Source organism: Pipistrellus kuhlii, unplaced genomic scaffold (assembly GCF_014108245.1).
Source record: "Pipistrellus kuhlii isolate mPipKuh1 unplaced genomic scaffold, mPipKuh1.p scaffold_m20_p_8, whole genome shotgun sequence".
Taxonomy (NCBI): Eukaryota; Metazoa; Chordata; class Mammalia; order Chiroptera; family Vespertilionidae; genus Pipistrellus; species Pipistrellus kuhlii.
In genome coordinates this window covers 51,522,957-51,534,948 of record NW_023425584.1, presented here as the reverse complement: position 1 = coordinate 51,534,948, position 11,992 = coordinate 51,522,957, and the positions used below count along the sequence as shown (strand labels likewise).

Here is an 11,992-nt window from a genome sequence, read left to right as displayed (position 1 = left end):
ACGCCGGAGCCCGAGCCCGAGCCCGAGCCCGAGCCCGAGCCCGAGCCCGATCCGGATCCGGAGCCGGCGGCCGGGAGGCGGGGAGGAGGCTACCTCGGGCCGGGGCCGGGCAGCAGCTTCCCGGTGAGAGGACGCCGAGGAGGGATCGGAGCTTCTGTCTGGACCTGGGGCGCGGGCGAGGGACCCCCGAGGCATAGGAAGGGGGTCCCAGCCGCTGCGACACATGCAGGAGCCGGGAGCGGGGGCGGCGCCGAGCGGAGCCGGCCGGGTCCCCCACCTCGCGGCCGCCGCGGCCACCCGCGCGGGGCCTTAGCATCTCGCCCCGGCGTGTATGATCCGGGGCCCCAGGTTCAGCAATCACCCCCGGCCGGGGGGCGGGGACCCCGATGTGAAGCGGCGGCCGGGGCGGCGGGGAGAGCAGGACCGGCGCTGCAGTCCTTCTTCCTTTCCCTTCCACCTGCCCTTCACCCCCTCGGGGGTCTTCTCCCCGGGCCAGTCGCCGGCCCCCCGGCTCCGCGGCAGGACTCCGGGAGGAGTTCTTAGAGCCCCCTCCCCCGCCCCAGCCCCGAGGGCGGCGGGGCCGGGGGGACCCGGGGGGCCGGCCGCTCTCCGCCCAGAGGAAACTTTCTAAACGCGCACACCACCCGGAGGAGCCTCCCGAACGTGACTGTCCCGGGAGAAGTGGCCGAGGACCGGCAGGCAGCAGGCAGCCTGAAGAGACCCAGGAAGAGGAAAAGATACGTGGGGCCGAAGCCGCCTCTGCTCCCGCCCGCTGCGCGGAAGGGACCCGGGTGGTCGCCGGGCTGAGCGACACGAGCCCCCCCGCTTCTCCGCGACGCGCGGGTCGGCGCCTTCCGCAGCCGCAGCCTCAGCCTCGGTCCCGAGGAGGAAGGGAGCCGGCCCACTTGCTCAGCGCACGGTCCTTCTCCAAAGTGTGAGTGGCCTCCGGGAAAGGGATTGAGGAGGGCTGGGAAGTGGGCACATGCCGGTGCAACCTCCTGGGTTTTGCGGATGGTTTCCTGGAGCGCTGGGAGTGCATGGATGAGAAGGAGGTACCTTTATCCCACCAGGCAGGAGGAGGTATCAGGTAGCCCCACTATTTAACCTTTTAGCTCCTTTCCGTGCAATACGGAAGCTTCCAGGCTTCTCCTAGAGAAGAGTTCTGTCTTTCTCCAGAGGAGACACTTGCTCCCTTCTGGCCAGTAATTGACAAGAGGAAATCGAGGAAGCCTTAGCGTATGTGTACACAAAGGACATCTCTGTAACACACCTTTTCCTGGTACACCAGGTGTGAAAACCTGCGCTGTAGGTTTTGTTTCCAGGCAACTCTTATTATTTGGGTTCTCATGGGGCAATCTCTTACCCCATGAACCCCTGAAAGGAAAGTACCCCTCTTTCTCTCCCCCCCCCCTTTTTTTTTGCACTCTTTCTTGAAGAGATTTTCATTTCAGTACCTATTGGTACAAGAGTTTTTACCTCCCAGCTTATTATAGCATTTCCTGGGTCCAATTCCTGTGTATCAGGAGGACACTGTAACAGATTTCGGTTACTCAGGGAAATTGTGAGTTGTTATGAATCACAAGTTAATTGGGGGAGAGTGTTCGGTACTTGAGCCAGTTTTTAAAAGTTTTTATTCCTTTCTCAAATGCTTTTTTTGGGAGGCGAGTAGCATATGCCCTACCTGTCAGCACTCTTTTATTTGGCTGAGTGACTTGAGACTTTGCTTATTTGAGTTTCTTTATTTTTCCATCTAATGAGAAAATTTGATATTTAATATTTTGAAGGATTTCCCCCCCCCCTTCCACTATTTTAGAGGTGAAGTCTATAAAATCTTTGACCTGTATTTTAAGAATCTTCCCAGAGTTCCAAACTAAGGTGCAGGAAAGTAGTTTATACAGACCTGAAGGCTTCAGCATGGGATAGGATTTTATGTAACAACATAGGGAGTACTATACCTATTTATGGTCCCTGCAGACAACTGTGTGGTCTTGCTCCCTCTGAAGCTCCTGCTGAGAGAAGCTTTGTGGGAATGAATGTAAGTCTGAGGTTAGCTATGGTAACTTCTCCATTCAGGATCTTGATTAAATTTGATACTTTCTCAAACAATGTTTCCATTCTATACTTTTTGTCTTTTGAAATAATGAGTTCTACAAGTTTAACTCCTGAATTATGCAACAATTCATTCATTTATCCCAAACCTTTTTCTTTAATGTCCCAGGACACATGCAGAGTTTGTGTTTTGAGAAATGCTATAATAAGCTGGAGTTTTCTTTTTCTGGTTTTACAGATTTTGATTATTTTTCTTTACCATTATCTTTCCTGCCTCTTTGTATATCTTAGACTAATTTCTTCAATTCCTTTGATTATTTTGCTCTCCTCTGGAACTTTTCCGCCTGTTTTGTTTTTCTTTATATGCCTTGTTCTTGTTATTTTTTATGAGAAATCTTAAATTCTATCTATTTTACTTTTATTATTTTATTTTTTTAATCCTTACCTGAGGATATTTTTCCATTGATTTTTAGGGAGAATGAAAGAGAGGGAAAGACAGAGAGAAATATCGATGTGAGAGAAACACATTGATTGGTTGCCTCCTGCACCAGTTCCAACCAGGGCCTGGGCCAAGGAGGAACCTGCAACTGAGGTCCATAACCTTGACCAGAATCTAACCCTGGACCCTTCGGTCTACTCTATCCACTGAGCCAAACTGGCTTGGGCTCATTCGATTTTAAATGAGTACTGACATGAGTAGTGGATATAATGTTAGATATAAAATCAGAAACAAATGTCTCTGGTTCTGTTATCTTATTTTGTGACCTTGAGGAATTCACATATCCCATGTTTTACAGAAAGAAGAAAAGCATAATCTTTCATAGGGAGGAAAAGAGGACAAACCAACAAACTATAGTTTATAGATTATACTCCATCAAAGTTATTTACTTACCTTAAGACTTTTTATTGCTTGACTATGGTAATGTTTTATGGCATATTTGGGTATCAAAGAAACAAAGTATTTGAGATCCCTATCTTTGAGATGCTTTTATTATAGAAGGCAAAGGCAATAAATCACAAATTGCACAAAACTGTAGGAAAGTGAGAATGGACCACTATTTATCTACTACCACCATATGTCAGTTACTGTGTTTGGTACCTACCTCATAGATATAAATGTATTTGTACATATTTCATTAGGAAAATGATAGTGTTGAACTATGGAGGACTAATTGGAATGTCCGAACCAAATCTGTGAAAGTATTTTTTTGGGAAGAAAAGTTTTCAGACTTTTGGAATTGGAGGGTGTGAGGGACAAATGTAATTAGAAATTTAGATTGATAGGAATACAGAGGTAAGTTGTTGAATAGGCTTAGGATCAATCTGGGTTGAATAGGCTTAGGATCAATACGTGTTTACGGATCAAAGAAGCAATTGAGAACAATGTTCCTGAGACAGTTTTAGATGAGGAGAAACTGTATTTTAGGTCAAGAAGCATTTTGTCTTTTTCTAGGGAATCAACATTTTTACACTATGGTCCAGGCGTCTTCAAACTACGGCCCGCAGGCCACATGCGGCCCGCAGAGGAGTCTGATCCGGCCCGCCAGGTTTTTTGGGCAGTGAGCGCAGCCGAGGTGTTACAGTAGGAATTAGTAGTTCATATAGTCCGGCCCTCCAGCTCTCTGAGGGACCGTGATCTGGCCCCCACTTTAAAAAGTTTGAGGATGGTCACTGAAGAGCTATTATATACAGATGGAGGAGTGAAAAAGAGGGCTCTTCTAGTACTTTAGTATGGTGCTCATGAGCGATTTTCTTGTAAAACATAATTCAGAAATGAGGCATTGTATTTTTTTTTTTTTTGACCTTAAATTTTAGGGTAAACAAATATTGGATACTAATGCAAGCTGAAGACAACAAAATAATGAGTGATGTGCTGAAAATGTAGAGCTGGGAGTCATTTTCATAGTATTAAGGTTTCTTGAAAGTGCAGATGGAGAATGAAAAATGGGTATCTTTACTTGGGTGGAGGGGAGAAAAATCATTAAAGTTAGCAAAGATATAGTAGGAAAGTGAATGGATGCACTCTCCTTAAAAATAAATGTTTTAAAAGTGAGTAAGAGTTGAAGTTGAAAAGAGAGAAACAGTCTTTAAGTATGGCCAGTACTTAGTCTTATGATTCTGTATTTTTGAAATAGCTATGACAAACTTGTAGAGTATATAAGTCCCCTGAGGTTAAGTTGAAAGAATATATAGGATTTCACTGTTAAGGAACTTATACCTAAAAGGACAGATTTCTTTCACCATATTCATGTTTTTAAAGTTTGCCCAGCATCATTATCCTAAATTTGGCCTCTAACTTGACGAAGTAGGGCTAAAAATAGCTGGCAGAGAAGGCTGCTTCCCCTGCTTGAGGTTGGTGTGTGTCTTTGTGTCCTGTACAATGGAGGGGATATCCCTGTGCTGGCACAGAAGTGCTGAAATTCTTTTTTGGAAAACCCGCTTATTAAAAAAGAAACACAAAACAATTTAGCACTTAAAAAAATCCAGGCATCTTTGAAGTATGAGAAACTGAAAGACTGTTCTTTTATTTTTTCTTCCTGTGATGAAACCTGCAGCTAGTGTGGCTAGCTTTTAGTGTTGATTAGAATAAGGATTAAGGATTGTGAGGCAGGGAATACATATATCACCACTTTTGCATTGCTGAGTTTGAATTTTTCACCTTCCTAGTAGCTTCTTTGACCTCTTAAGAGTGATCATTGAAATGGCAAAACTCTCTGGGGAAGAGATATTTAGACAAGAAGTTTAAATCTAGGGTGATTCTAGGATGAGGGTACAAGGACTGGAATGTATGCCACATGGATGCCTGCTCTCTTCACCCCTACTTTCCACAACATTTTTTAATGCAGGTAAAATCATGTTTTGATGAACGTAAAGGGCAGCTGTACATGATTTACTAGTACAGAAAGAAGGAAAGGTGGGACTCTGGTTGTAGGGAGTCATAACTTCATGTGTTGTGCTTTGGGATTGATATGTGAAGATTAAAAAGCATTAGGGTGTGCATTGTGTGTTTTAGCACCAGATTACTGACTGTAAAGCCCACACCTAGGCTAGCATCAGCCTAATTCATGTACTTTGGAGATGGCTCTGGGAAAAGTCTTATGTTTCCTCTGCTATCTCATTGTGTACAGGAGGAGTTGACAAATTTTTCTTTGTAAAGTGTTAGTTAATATTTTATATTTTATGGACCACATGGTCTCTGTTTTAGTGATTCAATTCTGCTCTTGTAGGATGAAAGCAGCCAAAGACAATATGTAAGTGAATGAGTGGGGCCATGTTCCAGTAAAACCTTATACATAAAATCAGGAGGTAGGTTGGATTGGGCATGTAATTTATGGACCTCTGATACAGGCATCTGCCAGATCCACCAACAATCCATTATGAATCTCACGTACAGCTATTTTAGATGTTGCTTTTTTCTAAATGAGTTGTGTTCTTCAAGGGTTGTCTTAATATGATTCTGTATAAAACATAATAGAGTCTGCTATACAAGATAGTGATGAAAACTATGGATTAAGGAGCAGTGGCAATGCCATCTGTAAACGGACAAAACAAAAAATAGGAACTACTTGTGTTTCTTTTTAATAGACTAGAGGCCCTGGTGCATGAATTCGTGCAACAATGGGGTCCCTCAGCCTGGTCCGTGGGATTGGGCCGAAACTGGCTCTCAGACATCCTTCGAGGGGTCCCGAATTGTGGGAGGGTGCAGGCCAGGCTGAAGAACCCTACTGTTGTTTGATCAAGTCTGAGGAGGGACGTGGGAGGTTGGCCAGCCCGGAAGGGACTGCAGGAGGGCTCCAGGGCATGCACAGGCTGTCTCACTCAGTCCCTCATCAGCCAGACCCCAGCAGCAAGCTAACCTACTGGTTGGAACGTCTGCCCCCTGGTGGTCAGTGCATGTCATAGCGACTGGTTAACCAATTGACTGTCTGCTCCTGTTGTTCAGTGCACATCATAGCAACTGGTTAACCGGTTGACTATCTCCCCCCTGGTTGTCAGTGCACATCATAGTGAGCAGTTGAGTGGCCTTAGGATATCATTAGGATATTATGCTTTGATTGGTTGAATGGATGACTGGATGACCAGACACTTAGCATATTAGGCTTTTATTATATAGGATACCATAATTGGCATATAGTGATATACTTACTGGCTATGTATCCAGGTTAAAAGTTGAAGGGACTTATGGATATAATTTTGAGAGATTGTGAAAATAAATTATGAAGCATTTACTTTAGATATAAAATTACAAGTGTTTATAGTTGGCTTGAATCAGATGAAAGTATTAGTCAAATTATAAGAACATTAGGCATGAGACTTGTCTTCTTAAAGTAATGATCAATTCAGTGTATACAATTGTTAGCTCCCACAATTTCTAAAAAAATATATTTTATTGATTTTTTACAGAGAGGAAGAGAGAGATAGATAGTTAGAAACATCGATGAGAGAATCATTGATCAGCTGTCTCTTGCACACCCCCAGTGGGGATGTGCTCGCAACCAAGGCACATGCCCTTGACCAGAATCAAAGCTGGGACCTTTCAGTCAGCAGGCTGACGCTCTATCCACGGAGCCAAACCGGTTTCGGCATGGCTCCCACAATTTTTGTTTCGTTAATTCCAAGTAGTATATCTTAACGAATCATTTAAATTATGTAAAAGTATACTTTAAAAACCTTTGCTGTATCCTTAATAGTAAATGTGTCCTATGAGTTGATTTCGTAGGTTAGTCTGTCTCAAATATGTTGTTTAGAAAGGACAATTCATTCTGTGTAATTTTACATTGTAGCTAATATGAAAACATTAATTTCACACGTCAGCAAATACTTGCATTGGAGGATGGTATATTTTTGTTCTAATTTCATAAATCTTATTCATCTCAGGATTCTCCTGTTTATGGTAGAGAACCGGTGTTACTCTTGCAGTAGTGATCAGTTTTTAGTTAGTTTCAAATCTGCTTTTACTTTATGTGCACATGTAATTGGTACTTTAGTCCTTCTTCCTTAAAAGGAGTTTATATAATCTGACAATGTTAGTATAACATTTAGAGGGTCACTGTAAAATTGCTCTCTGTTTTTAGGAGAGGAGTCTTTCCTTAATTCTTAAAAAAAAAATCTTCAATTAAATTTTTGCCTTTCAAGTAATTTTATCATTTTCTCAAGCTTAAGAATGGGTGCAATTTAAGAGATGCTAGTTGTTCATCTCATATCTGCAAATATTCCGAATAGAAATATTTTATATTATGACACTTTCTGCGGACAAGGGAAAAAGAGTGATATATTATTATTTTTAAGTGTAGCTGAATTGTCATTGCAAACAGATGACTAAAGGTACTTTCAAACCATGAACTCTTGCTGTTAAACCCTTTTTTGCATTATATTTCAAAATTTTGAGTAACACTTGATTTCTCTAAAACAGCAAGCTAATAAAAGCAAATACGAGAGCCTACATTTGTGTTGTAGCTGCAATGCAGGAAGCGGAAAGATAAACAAGAATGCACAAGAGACTTTATTGCTTGAGTATCTTATCTTTTTTCTCTTTCTAAGGGATAGCTTGTGGATCAGTCAAGTATTGTGTCGTTTCTGTTGCTATGCTGTGTTTCTTCTGCTCTTTCTTTCCAGCTGAAAGATAGCTACTGGAAACCTGAGTGGATTTAGGAAGGAGGTAGCATTGTGAGTGTGTCTCTGTGTGCATGTACCTAGTGTATTGTGCCACATGCTCCTTTCTGCATGATTGCTTGGTAATTTAGGGAATATTAAAATATAGTGTAAAATATTTTTAATGTTACTTAGCCTTTCCTCTTAGAGGCTTATCATTGGATTCAAGATACTGTGTTTTCTTTTGGTTTATTCATCACACAGCATCTCGAATGAACCCATCAATATACAGACGGTGTCTGACTTATGATGGTTTGTCTTAGACTTTTCAACTTTATGGTGGTGTGAAAATGATCTATATTCGATAGTGATCAGTTTTCGAATTTTAAATGTTGATATATTTCCGAGCTAGCAATAAGTTGGGTATGATATTCTCTTATGGTGCTGGGCAGCAGCAGCAAGATGATTATGCCACACTGTAGGCTAATGTAAGTGCTCTAAGCATGTTTAAGGCAGGCTAGGCTAAGCTACAATTTTTGATAGGTTAGGTGTAGTAAATGAGTTTTCGAGTTATTATGGGTTTATTGGGACATAACCCCACCACTAGTCAAGGAGCATCTGTATGTTAGTGCCAAATGTCAAGTCTGATGGCAAATTGCTGGTTTGATTTTGGAAGAATGTATTTATCTTAGACTTTTGGGATGGTATGTTTTTTAGGGCAGTGTTAAGTGGCAATAAATAATAGACCTTTGCATGACATTCTCTAGATCTAAAAGGAGTTGCTTCACTAATAATAATAATTTATAACTATCTAATGGTTGAAAATATTATATTGTGCATACCTGGGAACCAGCAACATGCTGCTAGTTCATTTCTCATTTACCTAATAAAATATAGTCATACTATGAAGGCAGAAGACTCATTTGTTAGGCAGTTCATTTCTTAGCTTCGTGGCTTTGGACAAGCTATTTATTTTAATATTAGCTTTTTCACCTGTTGATGGGGGAAAACCGTGTCCTTCACAGAGTTGTTAGGATTAAATGAGATGATATAAAGCATACGCAAAGCTTTTAGTCCAGTGCCTGGCATATAGCAATGTGAATGATCACTGTTAACTTGTTAAGTTAAAGATCTTTTAAATATGACACAGACAGAAGACTAAAGTCAGGTTTTATGTTGCCCAACATTTAAATTCAGCCCTTGAGTTTGACAAATAATACTGAAGTAATTCTGCAATGTTTTCAAACACATCTGAATCAGTGTACGTATGATTCATTAACATTAATTTTAAAAAGAAAAGATCAGAGACATGGCAGAACCCCTGATTTGGAACAACAGGAATTAAAATTCATTTCCAAAGACCTCAATAGTGTTTAGATCAGAAAGGACCTTTTTTTTTAATCCAAAAATAATTAAAAAAATATTTTATTGATTTTTTTACAGAGCAGAAGAGAGAGAGAGAGAGAGAGAGAGAGAGAGAGAGAGAGAGAGAGAGAGAGAGAGAGAGTGAGTGTGTTAGGAACATCGATGAGAGAGAATCATCAATCAGCTGCCTCCTGCACACTCCCCACTGGGAATGTGCCCGCAACCAAGGTACATGCCCTTGTCCGGAATCGAACCTGGACCTTTCAGTCCACAGGCTGACGCTCTATCCACTGAGCCAAACCTGTCTCGGCCAGAAGGGACTTTTAAAAATAATTTGTTAATTATCTCTGCAAGTGGCTGTTGTTTAAATTGTCAATTTAGAAATGTCAGTTATCAAGTGTCTTAACTATCCATCTCCTTAACTGTTGGGAATAAAAAGCTTTAAAGAAATTATGGAGAAGTTTAATAAGTTTTATCTCTATTATTACATCTCATCTCAAATTAATATTGAGGGGATTTTATTTAGATGGTTCTATTTTAAGTAAATTTTAGTTTTCTCCTTTTCCTAAAAAAGATTACTGAGATACTATTAGTGGTATTATTGTTTGATATTCCCTTTCATGCTTAGTATTTATTAACTACAAGATTAGTTTCAGAAATAACATTTCTTCAAGCTTGGTGTAAACAGTGTTTTATTGGTCAATGAAAGAAATAAATGCTTCTGGGTCGTTTTTGTATTTGGAAAGTATTTCTATTTTGAGAACCATTTGGCTATGCCTTCATAGTCTGTTTATTTAATAGAACTGTATATTTAAGATATGTGTATGAAAAAAATCAAAGGCAGAAAGGCAAGATTGAGATATATTTCTTAGCACTGATTTTCTTGCCAGCTTTTGTCCTCATTCTCTAACTTCTTCTTTTAAGGCAACTTTCCTTTAGATTTTGGTGTAAATAGAGAAATTAGATTGGTTTAAATATTAGCGGGTCTTTGGTTAAGTGGTTAATTTAATAAATATTCTAGTTTTTAAAAATTCAGTATTTTTGTTGTTGTTAGCAATTGGAGTTTTGCTTCTTTCCATTTTAGAGATTTTTTAAAAAGTATTTTATAACGAACTAGAAGCCCGGGGCATGAAATTTGTGCACTTGGAGGGAGAGTCTTTCAGCCCTCTAATAGTCCGGGAGTTTTGGGGGATATGCAAATGACAGCTTAAGGCCACTCCCCTGGTGGTCAATGCACGTCATAGCATATCATTAGCATATTACACTTTGGTTGAATGGCCAACCGGATGACTGGACACTTAACATATTAGGCTTTTATTACCGTGTTTTCCCAAAAATAAGACATCCTCCGAAAATAAGACCTACCTACAGGCTTCCTTCTGAGTGAAATATAAGGCATCCCCCGAACATAAGGCCCCCCCCAGGCTAAACATGAGAGATTTGGTCCACTGATTCTGAAAGAAATGGAGTCACAAGAAATTCACCAGGAAATTCAGGAATTGGATTGTTATGATGATGTTCCAGAAGATGATGACATGATTGTCATTGAATAAATGAGTAAATTCTTGATACTGTAGGATTCACAGTTTGTCTGGTTTATGTTGACAACTACCGTACTACTGTACTGTGTACAGGTAATAAATTTCCATTATTTTCATTTAACAATAAATGTGTACCGTATTCTTCTTCATGGAAAAATAAGACATCCCCTGAAAATAAGACCTAGCGCATCTTTGGGAGCAAACGTTAATATAAGACACTGTCTTATTTTTGGGGAAATAAGGTATATAGGATAGGTTACTGGATAGATGGGAGAAGAGCATAGTTTCTCTAGTGAGTTCAATTTCTTCCTGCTTATTTGTTATGCAGGCAATAATTCCAGAAATTAACTATGTGGGTCATTCATTTTCTTTTGCATGATTGGTAGTTCTAAATTGACTACTGTGAATTTGGTAATAGAAACTTTGGAATACTGCTATAATGAATGGAGAACTATTTTTCTATTAAGTATTACACAAGTAGAACTTTTTCATTAGAAAAATATTCAAATTTTAACTTACTAGCTTAGAAATTTAGAGCAGGAAACACAAAATTTCTGATTTTTTGTACAGGCCATTTAATAGGAGAGATGGATATACAGAGGAGGGGAAAGACACACAGCAAAGGAGGGAGGGAAGAGGCAAATGCAAGGAGAGAGTGGTTCAGGAAGTTTTGAGGTCAGTCTAACTTAGTCAGAGGTCACACCCTGTTATTGCTTTGAGTTGTGGATGTGGGGTGTTGCCACTTGTTATCATCTACCACCCTTTGAAATGTTGATTAAATGATTGTCTTTAGTTCTTAGCTTTTCAACATCTGGATTCTTTAAACCCGCCTCGGAGCCTCTCCAGCCACTTGCAGCTTTTTGACCCCTTGAGTGTGGCTCTTCCACAAAATACCACGGCCTGGGCGAGTCTATTTTGAAGAAGTGGTGTTAGAAGAAGTTTAAGTTTAAAAAATTTGGCTCTCAAAAGAAATTTCAATAGTTGTACTGTTGATATTTGGCTCTGTTGACTAATGAGTTTGCCGACCACTGCTTTAAACCAATTTTAATCTGTATGGGATAGTCAGTGTGTGGGAAAATTTCCACAATACTTGCTAGGAGAAGGGACCCAAGAAGGATTTTTAACTACATTGGAGTTTCTAATCTCCTCATTGGTCATATTTCTCAAGCTTTGCCTAAGAGAGATGTTTGTAATTCGATATACTATTGGGTCGGCAAGTAAGTAATTGCGGGTTTCACACATATATGGCTTCAGTTGAATTTTTAGGTTTGCAGACGTAGTAAAAATGTAAAACACATTTTGTTATTTGATAGTTGGCTATTCAGCTGTTAATCAGTAAAAAAAAGTTTTTTGATCTGTTTTGTAGTTTTCGTTTGGCGTTCGTTGAAAAATAGAAAATCAAAAGGAACATTTTCGTCATATTTTGATTTTTTATTTCCACAAAG

The 11,992-nt window shown here is 40.2% G+C and overlaps 1 protein-coding gene across 1 annotated transcript in view; it reads left to right on the top strand.

The window, feature by feature from the left end:
• The first annotated feature begins 601 nt into the window (after positions 1-601).
• Positions 602-11,992, top strand: part of FBXW7 (F-box and WD repeat domain containing 7) — a 154,769-nt gene continuing 143,378 nt past the window's right edge. Inside the window, exon 1 of the mRNA XM_036425230.2 lies at positions 602-934. The gene's annotated coding sequence lies outside the window, so the exon portion shown is untranslated. The remainder of the gene's footprint in view (positions 935-11,992) is intronic.